Consider the following 15,000-nt stretch of genomic DNA (forward strand, 5'->3'; position numbering starts at 1 on the left):
TAATTAAACAATAATGTGAGATATCTCAATTTCCTCGCGTATTCTAGACCTATGTTAAGATAGGTGTGTATGCGGTTGTGTTGGAGAGAGAGAGAGAGAGAGAGAGAGAGAGAGAGAGAGAGAGAGAGAGAGAGAGAGAGAGAGAATTATAAGTCTACAGGGTATAGTAATGAAGCATTAATGTTCAAAATATCTAAATATTCTCGTGTTTCCTAGACCTATGTTAAGCCAAGTTCTCTCGTGAAGTTCTCAATGGTGGCTATGTCTCTGTGTTGGAGAGAGAGAGAGAGAGAGAGAGAGAGAGAGAGAGAGAGAGAGAGAGAGGTCTGTAGGGTACAGTAATGAAGGCATTAATGTTCAATATTATCCAGATATTCTCGAATTTCCTAGACCTATGTTAAGACTAGTTAATTCTCTTGTGAAGTCCTCAATGATGGCTATGCCTTTGTGCTGGAGAGAGAGAGAGAGAGAGAGAGAGAGAGAGAGAGAGAGAGAGAGAGAGAGAGAGAGAGAATATGTAGGTTTGTAGGGTATAGAAAGACCAAAAAAAAAGAAAAAACTACGAGAAAGCTGCACAGAGGCGAGACAGGAGGAGGGAGACCGCCAAAGCTGTCAGTATGTCTTAAGCTCTTTGTGGTTCGATAGCACTAGACCGATACCCCCCTTAAAAACCTATTATACATCTCCTTTTACCCCTTATGCCCACGCTCCCTAAGGACGCTATCGGGGCACTTGGGCATCCTGGGAGCCAATAGCGCTATCGACTGATCTCTCGGGCTGTGAAATGAAGTGCTAAGTGCGCAATTGTCACTTGTTTTCAAGGGAGAGTGTTTGATGTTTGATCAGTCTCACTGGGCAAATTTGCGCGGCTCTTACGCCAAGTGGCTTCTGAAGAGTGACAGTAGTTACGTAAAGTATTGAGAGAGAGAGAGAGAGAGACGGAGACAGAAACAGAGAGAAAGAACCTCTCTCTCTCTCTCTCTCTCTCTCTCTCTCTCTCTCTCTCATGAAGTATTAGAAATTCTGTCCATGCTCTCGTATCACTGACAGGCGAAATGGCGCGGGAAGATTTACTGCGAGAGATTGCAAGAAGAAGAGGTGAGAGAGGGAGAGAGAGAGAGAGAGAGAGAGTGAGAGAGAGAGAGAGAGAGGGGGGGAGAGGGGAGAGGGGGAGAAGGACAAGTTGTAAACAAGAGGTAAAGTCACCCGAAAAAGGAAGAAGAAGAAGAAGAAGAATTGTCTATATGTTTATTCGACGCGATTAGATAAACATGAATGGCAGCAGTAGTACTATTGATGAAGGGAGTCATAATACAGTATTTATATATGTATTTATATAATATATATACATATATACATATATACATATACATATATATATATACATTATATATATATATATATATATATATATATATATATATATATATATATATATTTACTAAACTTCTCTTTGATCAGATCTAAGGACTTTAAAGGACAGAATCAATTAAAAAAAAATTTATATTTTTGTTAATCTAAACCGTCTATAAATACGCTATATCGACGAGCTATAAGCCATAAGTACAAGTATAATATAGATGAAAGTATAGATTTAAAAAAAGATATTGAAGGAAAAATTCTATCAAGCAAAATTAAAAGAAAAATTGAAAAAGGAAAAAAATTAATACCCAACATTCCTGGAGTGTGTGTGTGTGTGTTTTTGTGTGTGTGTATGTGTATGTGTATGTGTGTGTATGTGTATTTGCCAATTCGTACACAGGGAAAGGAAAGTATGTAGAAAGTACAGTTTTTTTTTTCCTTTCCAAACTTGAGTCAAGGTTGGTGGTTTTTTTTTAGAAAGCATGACTCAGCATTTTTTTTTTGAATTATAATAAGCGCTTTGGGATAAGGTGACCGGGTATAAACGCACATAATTTTGAGGAAGAGTAATATAAAAAATATATATATAAATATATATATTTTGTTTTTGCTAATTTGAATTTATGGAAGCTGGTTTATGGAGAGATAGGTGGAAAGTATTCGATAAGAAGTCTGTGGCCTAAAAAGTGTATAGTTTTGGAAGGATAACTTAGAACTATATATATATATATATATATATATATATATATATATATATATATATATATATATATATGTATATATATATATATATATATATATATATATATATGTATATGTATATTTTCAATCACGTTTTTTTAATTTATACAGTAAGTGGAATTCAAATTTCTCACGTATACTAAAAGGATATATTCTTTAACATTCCTTACGTAATTCTGTTTCTAAATATTCTTTCGTTTCCTTTTCGTTTTATTATTTTGGAATTTGGCGGAACGAATTGAAAAGTACATTTTGAATTTTCAAATATTCTTAGATTTGATATTCGTGGTTCCCGCAGATGAAAGGAGATTTTGAGAATGAGGGAGAATTATTCAGACATGAGATAGCTAGCCGTTCGGAATTCCCAGGAAAAAGGGTATAAGTATATATGTATATATATATATATATATATATATATATATAAATTTGACAACTGGACTGGACTTTGCTTTGGTGTAAATTGTGAAATAGCTCTATTTGTGTGTATGCATGTGTGAGTTGTGTCATTTTTACAATTTTTTTATTTTGCTGCCTCAAGAAATAAGGACAGACAGAGAGAGAGAGAGAGAGAGAGAGAGAGAGAGAGAGAGAGAGAGAGAGAGAGAGAGAGAGAGAGATCAAATTCAAGATAACTCGGTTCCAGTGAAAGTGGAAATCAGTTATTAAAAAAAGAGAGACCTATTTAAAGCAACCAGTACTTGCTTATACCAGCAATCAGGCAAGCACAGTCTGTCCTCGAAATGACAAAGCAGAAACGGTTTTAAAATCAAATAAAACTAGAAAATAGATAGGTCGATGTTCAAGTGAACGCCATAATGAAAGTGAAAAGGCCAGAGAGAGAGAGAGCGAGAGAGAGAGAGAGAGAGAGAGAGAGAGAGAGAGAGAGAGAGAGAGAGAGAGAGAGAGAGAGTGTGGAAGGAAAAGATATAATTAAGAAACATTACACAACCTTTCACTCCATGATAGAGAGAGAGAGAGAGAGAGAGAGAGAGAGAGAGAGAGAGAGAGAGAGAGAGAGAGAGAGAGAGAGAGAGAGAATGAGAATATAAATGAGCAACACAAACTTTCATGAGAGAGAGAGAGAGAGAGAGAGAGAGAGAGAGAGGTATTATTAAGAAAAATTACACAATTCTTCACTCCATGAGAGAGAGAGAGAGAGAGAGAGAGAGAGAGAGAGAGAGAGAGAGAGAGAAACATTACACAAACCTTCAAGAGAGAGAGAGAGAGAGAGAGAGAGAGAGAGAGAGAGAGAGAGAGAGAGAGAGAGAGAAGCATAATTAAGAAAAATTACACAATTCTCCCCTCAATGAGTGACACAGAGAGAAAGAGAAAGAGAGAGAGAGACAGAGAAATCCATTACGATCAGATTCGGGGAACAAGGTCAACCAGTGACCTGACAAACATTATTAAAGCGCTGTGACCCAACACCCCGACAAAATGGAAAGTGAAGGGAATGACTCTTTCAGCTGGAGTCGAGAGGAGATTAGCCTGGTGATAAAGTTGATTAAGTTTTTAGCCGTCATAGATCTGTGATAAGTTCCCACCTAGGAATTAGGTAGGCTTGTGATGTGTCAAATGTAGAGATTATGTTGACCTATGATGTGTGAAATCTAGGAGTTATGTAGGCCTGTGATGTGTCCTTCCTAGTTATATATATAAGTAACGGCTGAGTCATACGCTGAAACGAAGGACATAAGGAAAAACAAGTTTTCTGTACAGCCGCTACAGCGTATAATCAGGGCCACCGAAAATAGATCTATCTGTCGATGGTCTCGGTATAATGCTGTATGAGCCGCGGCCCATGAAACTTTAAACAGGCCCAGTGGTGGCCTGGCTTATATCATTGCCAGAATCAGAATTATGGCTAACTTTAACTTTGAATAAAATTTTAAAAACTACCGAGGCTAGAGGGCTGCAATTTGGTATGTTCGATGACTGGAGGGTGGATGATCAACATACCAATTTGCAGCCATCTAGCCTCAGTAGTTTTTAAGATCTGAGAGCGGACAGAAAAACTGCGGACAGAATAACGTGCGGAAGGACAGACAAAGCCAGCACAACAGTTTTCTTTTCAGAAAACTGAAAGATACTGGATTTAAAATTTTATTTTTTTTTATTTTTAAAATTCCTTCCCGTTGATTGGAATATCACTAATGACAGGTACACCAACCTGCAATTGCTAAGGATGCAACAAGGAAAAAAGTTATTGCAACTTTGCCTTCCTCTTAATGACTATAACTGACGGGAGAATAAACCCCTTTTGTCAAAAGTCAAGGTTCAAGGTCTGGCGTTCATAAAAGGTGTTATTTCTCCACGGCTGGTTAGTTGGGTTGAGATTAATCTGGCCTTATGCCAGCGTGCGACCTTGTTTTAGAGTGGTGTTCCGTAGGGATCATCGCTGAGCCCTTGTTATTTTAACCTTGTTTTAGAGTGGTGTTCCCTAGGGATCATCGCTGAGCCCTTGTTATTTTAATATCTTAGATATTGATATCAAACTTCTATTCATGTTTGTATTATTTATTCACAAAGCTTCAAAAATTTCGTCAGGACCTGATTGTGGGAGCCTCTCGTATTGACACACTTCCAGCTGCGGGATTCCAGGAATTAATTTTTTTCGTTGCCTGACTTTCTCCAGGTTTCCAGAGAGTGTAGTAGACTCCCTGGAAAGCTTTCCATAGTGTCCCCATCTGAAATCTAACTTTTAAAAAACTCTCTCTACTTTCTAAACCTGGAATTACCTGGAAAGATTCCTGGAAAGACTCCAGTATTCTCAAGAGCCTTTAAATGCTCTGGACAAATTTCTTAAATTTCTGAAGTCTGAAACTCCATGGAAAGCCTTCTTTAATTTCAGAAATCTGAAACTGCCTGAAAGACTCCTTTATTTACAAAAGTCTGAAACTCAAGAAAGGATATCTTTATTTTCAGAAGTCTGAAACTTCCTGGAAGGACTCCCTTCATTTTCAGTAGTCTGAAACTCCATGGAAAGACTTCTTTATTTTCAGAAGTCTGAAAGTGCGTGGAAGGTCTCCTTTTGTCTGAAATTCTCTAGAAACTCCTTGTCTCAGTCTTGGGAGCTTCCATAAGATGTCCCTCGGATTCCAAAAAAGTCTGAAACTCCCTGAAAAGACAATTCTTTTCCCGAAGCGTATTTAAAAAGTCTGAACTCCCGGGAAATTGAAAAAGTCTGCTTCAGAAGTCGGAAAAGTCCCTGGAAAGTGCCTTCTTTGCTTCCAGAAATCTTTCAACCCTTTGGAAAGGAAAGAAACTCTTCGGTTTCAGCAAAAGAATGAAACTCCAGTTTCCAGAATGAAACTTCCTGGAAACTGAAAATTTTGGCTCCAGAAGTCTGTAAGTCCCTGGAAAGTGTCTTCTTTGCTTCCAGAAGTCTTTAAATTCCTTGGAAAGGAAAGAAACTCCTTAGTTTCAGCCTTTCAACTCCTTGGAAAGGAAAGAAACTCCTGGTTTCAGCCCTCCAAAAGTCTTTCAACTCCTTGGTCAGGAAAGAAACTCCTGGTTTCAGCTCTCCAAAAGTCTTTCAACTCCTTGGAAACGAAAGAAAGAAAGAAACTTCTTAGTTTCAGCCCTCCAAAAGTCTTTCAACTCCTTGGAAACAAAAGACCTACTTAAGTTCAGCCCTCCAAAAGTCTTTAAACTCCTCGGGAACGAAAGGAACTCCTTAGTTTCAGGCCTCTGAAACTCCCTGCAAATAAATCACGGACGTGAAGCCGCGATGCACCCAAAGTCTCAAAAGACAGATCCTGAAGAATTATTATCAGGGCGGTGTCGAAATGTGTTAATTGCAGGGGGCGTGGGCGAACAGGCGACAGGTAAGATCCGTTTCAGGGTGCTTCACAGAGAGAGAGAGAGAGAGAGAGAGAGAGAGAGAGAGAGAGAGAGAGAGAGATTTAAAGTCCTTGTAAACAACCATCCTTACAACCTGTGTCCTATTGTTCCATTTGTCCTGAGGAGCTTCTTAAAAAAAAAAATCTTGTTTTTGTCTGTAGATGAGAATGATAAGGATGAAAGGACCTTGTATCTCTCTCTCTCTCTCTCTCTCTCTCTCTCTCTCTCTCTCTCTCTCTCTCTCTCTCTCTCTCTCATAACTGTGTTTGTGTGTATATCAGAAAGATATCCTGTAACAGAGACTGATAATCACCTCTCTCTCTCTCTCTCTCTCTCTCTCTCTCTCTCTCTCTCTCTCTCTCTCTCTCTCTCTCTGAACGAATAGATTTTTCGAGATTTCCCTTACCTGAAAAGTTGAATTGTCTGGATATATAATTTTATTAACGGTTGTAAAAGGTTTTTGAATTTCTCTCTCTCTCTCTCTCTCTCTCTCTCTCTCTCTCTCTCTCTCTCTCTCTCAGAGTAGTCACAGCCCCATTCTGGGTGGAGAACTGCATCTTGTGCCGTTGGGATCTCTCGGAAAAATCCCGAATTCGATCCCAAGAGTGGGCGGAAGTTCTTGGGGTCCATTCCCGAAAAATCAATAGTTTAACTCAAGTACCTGGTAGAGAGTAGACTATAGTTGGACGCAGCCTTGGTTCAGAAGGTTGGTGTGGCTAGCAGCCGCATTCCGAAGTACGTGAATATTGAAACTGATGTTATCTTGTATCATTATAATGTTTTCAACCTCAAAAAACTGCTGTTTTTCCATTTTCAATGGCAGGAGAATTTCACAGAGAGAGAGAGAGAGAGAGAGAGAGAGAGAGAGAGAGAGAGAGAGAGAGAGAGAGAGAGAAATGTTTCATAATAATCCCAGTCAAGATTTGAATTAAAACACACCATTCCCTTAGTGCATTCGAACTGGCTTGAAATAATCGCTTCTCATTTCTACATAAGATTTAAAAAATATTAATAATTTTAATGCAGGAGTATTGGAGCATTTTACGAAGCTATCTAGCGCAATTATATAAAAGAAATAAACAAACAAAAAGCGGATAAAACCGAGAAATAGGAATTGCTTTTTTTTGGTTTTCTGTAAAAGAAAACTATTGTGCCGGTTTTATCTGTCCGCACTTTATTCTGTCCGCACTTTTTCTGTCCTCACTTTTTCCTGTCCGTACTTTGTTCTGTCCGCAATTTTTCCTGTCGGCACTTTATTCTGTCCGTATTTTTTCTGTCCGCAATTTATTCTGTCCGCAATTTATTCTGTCCGCACTTTTTTCTGTCCGCACAGTTTTCTGTCTGCACTTTGTTCTGTCAGCACTTTTTTCTGTCCGCACTTTTTTCTGTCCGCACTTTTCTGTCCACACTTTATTCTGTCCGCCCTCAGATCTTACAAACCACTGAGGCTAGAGGGCTACAAATTGGTATGTTGATCACCCACCCTCCAATCATCAAACATACCAATTTGTAGCCCTCTAGCCTCAGTAGTTTTCATTGTATATAAGCTTAAACTTATCCATAACCATGCCTCTGGCAACGATATAAGCCAAGCTACCACCGGGCGGTGGTTAAAGTTTCACTGGCCGCGGCTCATACAGCATCATACCGAGACCACCGAAAGATAGCTCTATTTTCGGTGGCCTTGATTGTACGCTGTAGCGGCTGTACGGAAAACTCGATTACGATGAAGAAACTTCGGCGCATTTTTTACTTTTGTCTTTTTTATCTCGCGCCGGTAGGAGAGGCGGAATCCTTCTCAAGTAGGAGGAGGTAGAAGCTGAGGATTAAAGATGATAATCACAGGTGTTGGTTGAGGACTGGAGGACGCGAGAAATCACGGTGCAGATCTTGCGGAGGTAGAGAGATGGAGATAAAGATTTGGAGATAGTCAGACATACTCGGAGAAGTGTTTGGGAACTTTTTCGTATTCTGGCCATAATGCGGGAGGAGATTTTCATGAGAGAGAGAAAGAGAGAGACCGAGATTTTTCTCTCAACTTATTTTCCTGAGAGAGAGAGAGAGAGAGAGAGAGAGAGAGAGAGAGAGAGAGAGAGAGAAATATTTTTTCTTTTATGTAAGTTATTTTCTTAAGAGAGAGAGAGAGAGAGAGAGAGATTTTTTCTTCGGTAAATTATTTTCCGAGAGAGAGAGAGAGAGAGAGAGAGAGAGAGAGAGAGAGAGAGAGAGAGAGAGAGAGAGAGAGAGAGAGAGAGAGAGAGATTTTTCTCCTAAGTTATGTTCATGAGAGAGAGAGAGAGATTTCTCTCAAGTTATTTTCCTGAGAGAGAGAGAGAGAGAGAGAGAGAGAGAGAGAGAGAGAGAGAGAGAGAGAAAGAGAGAGAGAGAGAGAGAGAGAGAGAGAGAGAGAGAGAGAGAGTATGTATAAAGATATATTTACTAATTTATTTCCATTTTAAATTTAATCTCTTATTACCATGACCATCTGTGTAAGAACGTGAATAATAATAATAATAATAATAATAATAATAATAATAATAATAATAATAATAATAATAATAATAATAATAATAATAACATACTGGTACTTAACTTCAATGTATCCTGTAATCATCTCTTTTTCCTGTTATTATTTTTGATTACATTACATTTTCAGAATATTTAGCTACTGAAGAATTGGACTTCCTAGAAAGGTCAAAAAAATGGTTTTGATCAAAATTGAAGTGTGGTTTGGGTAATACCATGCAGAATATTTAATAAACGTGTACGGAAGATGGAATCATTGTAGCTTTAGATTATGTTTAGTTTATGAACACACACACACACACAAAATAGAATCGAGCTTTGAAACGAAAGTAAAAATGGTTTTGATCAAAATTACTGTTTGGTTTGAGTAACAGCACAAAAACAACAACAATAATAATAAAACAGGTATCGAAGCTGGAATTATTGTGGTTTTATATTGTGTTTTGGGTTAGGGACACACACACACACACACACACACACACACACACACACACACACACACACACACACACACACACACTTCTGTCCTTAGATTTTCCAGTATAGGTACTTCCGACGTGAAGCCTTCAATTTGATTTCGTCAAAAAACAAGTAAAAAATGCGCCGAAGTTTCTTCGGCGCAATCGAGTTTTCTGTACACCGTATAATGCTGTATAAAACTTTCAGCCACGGCCCATGAAACTCTTAGCGGCGGCCCATGGAACTCAGCAACAGTCCGGTGGTGGGCTGTTATTGGTACCTATATCGGTGCCAGAAGTCCGATTATGGCTAACTTTAACCTTAAATAAAATAAAAACTACTTAGGCTAGAGAGCTGCGATTTGGTATGTTTGATGACTTGTGGGTGGATGATCAGCATACCAATTTGCAGCCCTCTAGCCTCAGTAGTTTTTAAGATCTGAGGGCGGACAGAAAGAAAAATGCGGACGGACAGACAAAGCCGGCACAATAGTTTTCTTGTACAGAAAACTGGAAAGGTGAAAGTGTTTCCGAGAAAGGTGTGTGTGCAAGAGAGTAGCCATGCCCGGTGATCCATTACCCATGGCAAGATATAATTTGGACCCTTGCTTGCTTTCCAGGAAGGGATTAGGCTAATCTGTGGCTCGCACAGACTATAGGCAGTCTGGAGTCTAGATGGGGAGTCTGGAATCTGCATTTCTTGGAAGAGCAGGTGCCCGGATGAAGATTGATTGAAATAATAGCCTTCAGCCATCTCTTCGAGATGTGAATATATTTTATGTTTAGATTTTGCGAAAGTGGCTTCAGAATATGGGGTTTCTGAAATTTAAAAAAAGAAAAGCTGTTTTAATGTTGCTGGGACATAAATTTTCGCGGAATAAAGAGGAAATTCAGATTTGCTGATTTCGTGGAAGTGGTTTCAGCAGAGTTTGGGTTTTTCTGAAGGCTTGAGGAAAAAAAAATAGGTTTTGTTGTTGCTTGGATACAAGTTCTCGGGAAATAAAACTGAAATTCGAGTTTGTTAACAATAAAGCGATTTAAAAAATTATTTTATTGAAGTTGTTTATTCAGAATTCAACTTCAGAACTGTTTCCCAGAAGCTTAATATCTGATATATTTTTTCCTGACATTAAAACGTTAAAAAAATAATTTCTAAAGTTTTTTACTCAAAAAATTATTTTTCCAGGAATTCAATTTCTGATTTTGGTTTTTGCTGGCATTAAAACTTAAAAGAAGTAATTGTTTATTTTTCTCAAAATTTAACTTCAGAACTGTTTTCCAAAAGTTAAATGATATATTTTTTTCCTGATATTAAAACTTGAAAGAAATAATTTATATTTTTTCTCAAAATTTAACTTCAATACTATTTCTAAAAGTTAAATTTCTGGCATTTTTTCCTGATATCAGAAAGTTAAAAAGATAATTCTTAATTTTTCTCAAAATTTAACTTCAAAACTATTTTCCAGAAGTTAAATTACTGACATATTTTTTCCTGATATTAAAAAGTAAAAAAAATAATGTTTAATTTTTCTCAAAATTAAACTTCGGAACTATTTACCCGAAGTTTAGTTTTTTTTCCCAAAAAACGAAATTTTCATCTTTTGAAAAACCCATATTTCTGAACATGCGTAAGGGCATTTGGAAATATGTATCTTAGCAGCTTTGGCGCCTCCTTCAGGAGTCACCTAAGCGTATTAAAAATCTCTTGTGTTAGTCCTACAGCACCTCCTTCAGGAGTCTCATAGTATAAAAAATGTCTTGGGCTAATCCTACAGCGCCTTCTTCAGGAGTCTCATAATTGTATTCAAAATCTCTTGCGTCAGTCCTACAGCGCCTTCGTCAGGAGTCTCAGAATCAAGTGGTCTTTAAGCCTGACGAAGGTATCTCCGCATCCTTCAGGAGTCTCATAAGTGTATTCAAAATCTCTTACGTCAATCCTGCAGCGCCTTCTTCAGGAGTCTCAGAATCAAGTGGTCTTTAGCCTGACGAAGGTATCTGCGCATCCTTCAGGAGTCTGTAGTTAATCCTACAGGCGCTTCTTCAGGAATCTCAGAAGTGTATTCAAAATCTCTTGCGTTAATCCTTTAGCGCCTTCGTCAGGAGTCTCAGAATCAAGTGCCTTTAGCCTGACGAAGGTATCTGCGCATCCTTCAGGAGTCCGTAGTTAATCCTACAGCGCCTCCGTCAGGAGTCTCAGAAGTGTATTCAGAATCTCTTGCGTCAGTCCTACAGCGCCTTCGTCAGGAGTCTCAGAATCAAGTGGTCTTCAGCCTGACGAAGGTATCTCCGCATCTTTCAGGAGTCTCATAAGTGTATTCAAAATCTCTTGCGTCAGTCCTGCAGCGCCTTCGTCAGGAGTCTCAGAATCAAGTGGTCTTTAGCCTGACGAAGGTAAGTGCGCGGGTTCTGGAAGCAGGTCTTGGCAGGAGGAGGAGAAAGAAAGACCAACTCTTGGGTATGGGAGCGGGTAAGGTGACTGAGGAAGAGGGTGAGGCAGAGAGGAGTAGGAGGAGGAGGAGGAGGAGAACTGGGCAGTCTTAGGCTCCTCCCCCATTCCCCTCCTCCTAATAATCGTCTCGGTTCCAGGCCGAAAGAAAAAGAAGTCGACTCCAGCCGCATTTGGTCTGCGTCGGTGGCCGAGAGAGGAGGGTGTCGACTTTCGGGTGTTCCCTCCTGCCCTCTGCATCATCATCATCATCATCATCACCCTCTTCTTCTTCTTCTTGTCCTTCTTAGTTACCCGCCGCCCGTCGAAGTGACCGCATGTAGGACTTTTGACGACACCCCAAGCTGGAAGGGAGAAGGACCTCGCCCCTCCTTGAAATCTTAAGTGATGTGGTGTAACAGCGGAGGAAATTGATTTTAACTTAACTTTGCCAACAACGAGAAACGAGATTTAATAACTTAACTTTGCCAACAACGAGAAACTGAGATTTATTCTCTTGTTTTGTTTTTCGACCTTCGAGATTCGCTTCTTGACTTCGCCAGCAAAAGGAACTTGGAGTAAAACACGAGAAAGGAGAGACTCACTCTCTTGTTTTTTCGTTTCGTTTTTCGATCTTCGCGGCGTGTGTCGAACTTAATGACAGGAAAAAAAAGCGAGCGAGAGAAAACGAGACATATTGTGGAGTGAGAGAGATATATACAAGACACGAGTTCTTCATAACTTCTTTCTGACTGTCTGAAGAAGAAGAAGAAGAAGAAAGGTGTATTTTAGGGTCATTTCCAAGTACAAAAACCACACGTACCCCAAAAGCAGGCAGCTTTTCGGTGGGCGCTTTTGGGTTTATAAAACCTCAGGAGAGCTGTGAGAGTCTCTCTCTCTCTCCTCTCCTTCTACTGCTTCTCCTCATCCTCCCCCGCCCACTTTTACTGATCGTAAGACGCCCCAGGGAGGCAGCCTAGGAAGGATACGAGGAAGGGAGTTGCTGAGGTAAGTGCAAGTTGCCCTCTGAGGATCTGTGGTCTTGGCAGCCAGTTCCTTGCTGCTGCTGCTGTTGAGTCTTGTCTTGTTTTGCCTTTTACCTCTTGTCTTTGTTTTGTGTTTTTGTTTTTTTTTATTCTCTGTTGCTGTCTTTATTTTTGTGAAAAACTTTAGGTCAACTTTCAGTATATGTATATTTGCTTACTTAGATATGTGTATGTGTTTATTTATTTATATAAATATCTCTTCTGGAGGATGTGTTTTTGTGAACAGTTATTGTTTAATGATTGACTTATATATATAATATATATATATATATATATATATATATATATATATATATATATATATATATATATATATATATATATATATATACACATAATCTAAACATTTTTAGCTCAAAATCCACACAGATAACACTTAGGCAAAAACTTAAAGATATAAAATACTGAGATTACAAGATAGAGGCACTCACCTCGTCCCTCGCCTCTCTCTCTCTCTCTCTCTCTCTCTCTCTCTCTCTCTCTCTCTCTCTCTCTCTCTCTCTCTCTCCCCTGAAAGCATCGAATCAAAAGGAACCCTTGAATGACATCATATATATATTTAATAATACTCCCCTTTCTACGGCTAACCAGCCAAGTATACAGTCCAGCTATGTAAACACCCGAAAACAGGCGGTTCGCTTTGGAAGTTCAAGGTCACGGACCAATGACCTCCACAGTCAAGTAGGAGGTGTTCAGAACGCACACCTGGGGGACCTCAGGCCTTCCCTCCAACTCCCTCTCCCACCTCCTCCTCTCCCTTTCGGAGGAGGTGCCGTTGTAGGGAATTGCGTCCCAGGAATTGTCGGGATTCCTGTCCCTGGAATGGAGTAATGTTGGGTTCATTGTCCCTGGAATGGAGTAATGTTGTTGTTTAGTCCATGGAATGGAGTAATTCTGGGGCTCGCTGTCCCTGGAACGTAGTAACGTAGGTTTTATTGTCCTGGAATGGAGTAATGTTGTTTTGTCCCTGGAATGGAGTAATGTTGGTTTCTTAATCCTGGAATGAAGTAATGTTAGTTTTATAGTCAATGGAATGTTGAATTATGTTTTTATTGTCCCTGGAATGGAGTAATATTGGGCTTTTGTTCCTGGAATGGAGTAATATTGGAATGCAGTAATTCCGGTTTCATTGTCCATGAAATGGAGTCATGTTGTTGTTTTGTCCCTGGAATGGAGTAATATTGGTTTGTTTTGTTCCTATAATGGCGTAATGTCGGGTTTTTATTGTTCCAGGAATGGAGTAATGCTGGTTTTATTGTCAATGGAATGTAGTAATTTTGTTTTTTTGTTCCTGGGTTCGAGTGATTTTGGTTTTATTGTCCTTGGAATGGTGCAATGCTGGTTATATTGTCCCTGGAATGGGGAGTAGATTTTTATCCTTAAGTAGTGCTGGAAATTCTGCAGAAGATGTGAAGTTCTTTTAAAAACTTCCTCTTTGCCTATATGGTGCTGGGGATTCTAGAAAAAAATTGAGAAGTTCTTTTAAAAACTTCTTCTGGGCCTATATGGTGTTAGGAATTCTAGAAAAAAATTGTGAAGTTCTCTGAAAAACTTCCTCTTTGCCTATATGGTGCTGGAAATTCTAGAAAAAAATTGTGAAGTTCTTTTAAAAAACTTCCTCTGAGGCTAAATGGTGTTAGGAATTCTAGAAAAAAATTTGTGAAGTTCCTTTAAAAAACTTCCTCTGAGCCTAAATGATGCTAGGGATTTCTAAGAACAAATTTTGAAGTTATTTTGAGTCTTCTATGGACATAAGATTCCTTGAACCTGTACAATTCAAGAAGTTAAGCTCGCCGGAATCGTTCCCCCGAGGGAGAAAAATGAGGCCCTGACTTAACAGCCCAGCCTCTCCCCTGTTCCACTGGTTGCTCCATCTGTTCTGAGCCGTTCCTCTGTTGTTCCGCCGTTGTTTCTCGGTTGTTGGGCCTCTTGTGGTAATGTTCAAGCTGCATCTAACATGGGTCATATTCTTCAAAGCCAACATACATACATACATACGTGGGTAATTTAAAGCTATATTCAACATCAGTGATGTTTTTAAAGCCATACATACATATATACATACATACAGGAGTGTCTTGTACTGTGGGTAATTCATGGCATGTCATTGGCTGGGCCTGAATATGCATATGCATATGCATAATGTGTGTATAACTCATTTCATATGATTGGACATACATACATACATCATACATACATACAAAATTCTTTCGAAATAATAATAATAATAGTGAAAAGGCATATTTAAAAATAATTATCATAATGGTAATATTCTTACTATTATTTCTAGTTCTTCATTTTTAGTTATAATAATAATAATGATAATAATAATAATAATAATAATAATAATAATAATAATAATAATAATAATAATAATCTAAGCGTTTTGTTAAAATCTCAGTGTTTATTATTATTATTATTATTATTATTATTATTATTATTACCTACTCCAATTTTAATTCCAATATACCAATATCTCCACTCTGGCCTTTGTCAATTATTATTATTATTATTATTATTATTATTATTATTATTATTATTATTATTATTATTATCATCACCTACTCCAATTTTAATTCCACCCATCTATGTACCAATA

The 15,000-nt window shown here is 38.4% G+C and overlaps 1 protein-coding gene across 2 annotated transcripts in view; it reads left to right on the forward strand.

Moving 5' to 3' along the window:
* The first annotated feature begins 11,220 nt into the window (after positions 1-11,220).
* Positions 11,221-15,000, forward strand: part of LOC136829815 (uncharacterized) — a 61,766-nt gene continuing 57,986 nt past the window's right edge. Inside the window, exon 1 of one of the 2 annotated variants that reach the window (XM_067088767.1) lies at positions 11,221-12,363. The gene's annotated coding sequence lies outside the window, so the exon portion shown is untranslated. The remainder of the gene's footprint in view (positions 12,364-15,000) is intronic. The other variant, XM_067088768.1, reaches the window with a different exon arrangement.

The sequence above is a fragment of the Macrobrachium rosenbergii genome, chromosome 45 (genome assembly GCF_040412425.1).
Source record: "Macrobrachium rosenbergii isolate ZJJX-2024 chromosome 45, ASM4041242v1, whole genome shotgun sequence".
In the NCBI taxonomy this organism is placed as follows: Eukaryota; Metazoa; Arthropoda; class Malacostraca; order Decapoda; family Palaemonidae; genus Macrobrachium; species Macrobrachium rosenbergii.